Genomic DNA, 4,680 nt, shown 5'->3' on the forward strand with positions numbered 1-4,680 from the left:
CAAATATTAAGTACTTTACTCATTTCCTTCAAGGAAGCAATGTTGGGATGCTATAAACATTCCTTCCCTGGCCAGATTCATCATTTCATATGTCATATATAACAGATACAAAAGTAGATAGGTAACACTAACAGTCCTAATAACGCCAGCAATAGTTGTGATTGTCATACACTATATTATAATTTATACCTAGAAATAAGGCTGCACCATTGCTTAATTTAAGCACTCAATGGTTGAACGGAAATTACATTAGAAATGCTTAAAGGTAAGCAACCCATCACTTGGATGGCACAGAATGATTGAGGGTTTATGACTAATTGTTAACTCTTCAAAGCACTACTTTGCTCACATATCAACAGTCAAGAGTGTGCCAGGAAGAGATACCTGCAATTTTTGTAAAAGCATTTTAGTCAAATGGAGGAATTGATACGTTAGAACAAACTTGTTAAAAATAGAAGGCGCAATAGATGGAAAACAATATGTATGTGGTATATATACCTTTTAAGTTTTCCCCAAGTTTGAAAGGAGATAAGTCCTTTGTAGGGACAACTACTGCACCTGAATGCATCCCCGAGTCCACACTAACAAAATCAAGACATCCATTATATCAGAAAAATGAGCAAATATTATATTACATTTTGATTCCTACAGTATGTGACCTTGTTCACAGTTTGGAATATAAAATAGGGTAACTGTAATATAGTATACGCTGCAGATCCCAGCAGCCAAGATTCTCCTTCAAAAATGGAGATGGAAACTCAAGTTTTCATTAAAAAACACAGCTGTGTATATTAAGAGAGACATAAAGGAAGTTTGACAGATATCAACGCAGCATTCTGTTCTTTTATACAGAACAATTATACTCGTAAACAGTAACTAAAAGAACAAACTAGAAATACCATAATGGTGAAAAGGTTAAATAAATTGGCAACCTTTCTCCACAAAATAGGGATGGCAATTTGCAAATACTTCTTCCCGAGAAAGAAATGAAATAAGAGCAAAAGATTAAAAAGAACCAGCATACATTTCCACACGCAGATTGTGGGTTATTCAACTGTTCTGCAGTCAGGCCCAACTTCGTCTGTTTCTCTTCCAACTCAGCTCGGCCACAGGTACAATTTTTGCAGGCTTTTCTTTTCGTACTAACTTCATAGTCATTGGCTGCACAACAAAACAAATTACAAAATATGGATTGAAAGAATAGATGGGAAAAGTGACCAAGCTGATCAAGTTTGTAACGTTATTAAAGAGGATTCTATCATATATATTCCTTTCCAATGGATAAACTGCAAACCAACATTAACAGCCACCAGCCCCTGTTACTAACCAGAGGGCAATGAAGATCTTTTCGAATCCTCTTCAGAAAGAAGGCTTTCTTCATCTATCAGATCCTCCAAATCATCATTCATGTCTAGCTTTACGCCCAATGGGTCAGATTTAGGCAAACGCTCTTGTTTCTGCACAGCTTTATTTTTTAGGGAAAATGATGATCCAGTTTCCCAAGTGGGCTTTTGTGCTCTCAACTGCAATGAGGAATGCATGAAAGGGAACAACTGTCAAAGATATGGCTATAACTATCACAAATTCCAAATGCACACAAAATCATGCAAGGATATTCTAGATCTAACTGTTCCAATGTTTGTCTTAATAACAGGAAAAACTAAAAACTCATAAATGAGATAGACTACCCAGCAGACTGATTTTACTCTACAGAAGAAGTATTTATCAGAAATTGTTAAACTAAAGGAAAAAGTAAACCACCCCTTGGGGATTATCAACTAAAGAACCTTCTAAGCAGTTATATTTTTAGCATGTTTTACAAAGAGGCACACATATTGTACTGTAATCACAATATTGGAAATATTAAATAACAATTATCTATCTTAAGATAAACAGAATTATCTTAAATATAGGTTATTTTGTCTCATAGTATGCTTGGCCTCGTGGAAGTTTTAATAAAATTCTATTCTCTTCTGTTCTGTTCTCTCCCCCTTGCGTGCACACACGGTTGTATACCACTGAATTGTGTGAATTCTGACTCAGTGATGGTGCCAGATGTTTCTCCTTGGTTTTACGTGAATTGTTCATACACACAGACAATGATCTTCAACAGTTGGTCAAGTTACAAGGTTCAAAATGTCATCAAACTAAAATGAATACAAATGCACATGGGAATATTGGGTGGGCTTTACAGGGGCTGCAAGACTTGTGAAGAATGGCTCTCTTCACATCCTCTGCATATCTCTATGTACTGACTGACCAATAGGAAAATCGGCAGTTACAACTGTCTGCACATCTCCCTGCTTGTTAACACTGGATTACACCATACATAAAGACAGCCTTATAGTTTCACAGTAAGCCCATAAATAAATCAATTGTCTTAATGGATGAACCTAATACTGCTAGTGCATGCCATCTTTGCTACCAAAGATAGATGCCCTCTTACAAAATAGACGCGCATCAATGGACAAATATCTAGTGATAAACAGAGGGGAAACACACAACATATGGACTAAGTGGAGAATAGAAGACGAACTATTAAATTCATGCAAAATACGAAACACTCTACTGCTGTATTTGATGGAAGGTGTTACAAGCACCAAAATGAACACACACACGGCCAAAAAACAAAGCAATTAGATTTTTGAGGTGGGCTATGTTCTCTCTCTCTCCTCCCAGTTATAGGGGAAGAATCTGTGAGGTCTGTGTGTGTTCCTTTTATGATTTTGGGGTTTGTTTTTCTTGAAGATATACTGTGATGACTTATCTCGGTTATTGTACTGAGGATAAAGTAACACGTAGGAAAGGTCCAAGGGGCGCATTAAAGCATACTGATAAACAAGGCAAGAGTGGTAATAGTGGGGAGGCTATAGTCACGGAAGAGGCTTCAGATAAAATCCTTGGCAGGAAATCTTTGAAAAACCCTTCTAAACGTATTGCAAAGCACCAGGGCAGTGATTTTAATTGCAGGACTGTTTCAAACCAAGTGTTTAGCCATAAAATACCAAAATGCATATACGTATCCTACAAGTAACCTGTGCAACCAACAGTACAGGAAAAGGATAACGTCAAACCTATTTACTTACATTCTCGGCAATAGAAAACTCAGTGGAGAATATAACCACTGTAAATTATGAAGAGAAATTTTAACACTGTAATTTGGATCTTAACAAAAACGAAAACAAAACAACTGACTTTGGTTCCGGCTAGAGCTAAAATGCTCAACATCCATAATAATTTTAAAACCCTCAAGTCGACAGAGAAAAGACGCTCTTCTCGAAAAACCATAACAGAATTTAATAATAAGTAAGCTTAGAGGAAACATAGCCACAAAAATGACCTGGTTCACTTCCGGGGTAAGGAGAAATTGTTGCCGCCACGGTTGCACTGTGGAAGCCATCGACAGTATAGACCTGTAGCTTTCCCCTGCAAAGAAGGGGAAAAGTAAGTTGTATACGATGATGAGCATGCAAAACAAAAGACCTATGATAACAGAAACATCATATATTCAACAAGGGCCTTACCTGCAAGGGTTACGGTATAGTGGGCAATAATGTTGAAAAACTTTCGAGGAAGACCTTACGGTTCTGTTGACTGAACCTAAGATCCAAGTGAAATTGGGAAAGATTTATCCAAGACAGATAAACAAAATTCCTGGTGAAAACCTCAGAGAGAGGATTTGTAACACTGAAGGAGGGTTTGCAACTGCTTCTAAGTCCGAGGGGAAAAAGATACCTGTGGTGTGCTAGTGTAGGTTTCACCTCCAGCACTAGAAGAGCGAGGTTGCAGAACGCCAACGGCCAAGGAAGAAATGAGAGGCATGTTTCGTAGTTGGGGAGAGGTGCAGGGATCTCTTGAAAGGTGCAGGGATCGACCCTGGCAAGCGTAACAGGAAGAGCGAAAAGCCAAAACTGAGAGTTCATATCGACCCTGGCAAGCGTAACAGGAAGAGCGAAAAGCCAAAACTAAGAGTTCATATGCGCCATTACTACTAGAGCTTATGAACCCTGAAGCTTCCGAACAAAACGTCTCAAACTCCAACTAAAAATTAGGTAACCGCAGAACCGCCTTCATGAATATCCATGAATACACGACGAGCCACGAGCACGGAGGGCATATTCCCCGCATAGCCAACATATGACCGCTCGCTTTCAGAATTCTGCGGATAAAGGTTTGGGTGGTTAGAGGGTTTATGCCCGCTCTATGCCAGACGCCAGGTGTCAGCCTGGGAAACAAAGGGACGACGAAAGTCCCTTTCAAAGGAAGGCCTATCGGCCTAATTATATTATAATTGTTGTAGGTTTTGTCTCATTTAATTTTTCAATTTCTTTGATTTTATTATTATATAATTATGGTAGTGGGTGCAAGATAGATATAATTTATATTAATTATATTATATATAAAGTATAATATATAATTGTACGTCTAGTATAATTTATTTGTTTAATTTAGTTGTTTGTTTTAATATGCAGAGATTTTTTTTCCGCAATTTTATAGGTTTTTTTGAAAATTGTAAATTTAAATGATGTAATATGTATTTTGATTATTTTAAATTTCAAATTTATTTATATATTCAAAAGTATATTTATATAATTAAAAATTACAATTTAATAAAAATATCATATATATATATATATATATATATATATATCATTCCAAGAATGAATCATATTAGCTATT

Source organism: Pinus tabuliformis, chromosome 8, assembly GCF_031772625.1.
Source record: "Pinus tabuliformis cultivar Carrire ecotype Pingquan chromosome 8, CPIR1, whole genome shotgun sequence".
Taxonomy (NCBI): Eukaryota; Viridiplantae; Streptophyta; class Pinopsida; order Pinales; family Pinaceae; genus Pinus; species Pinus tabuliformis.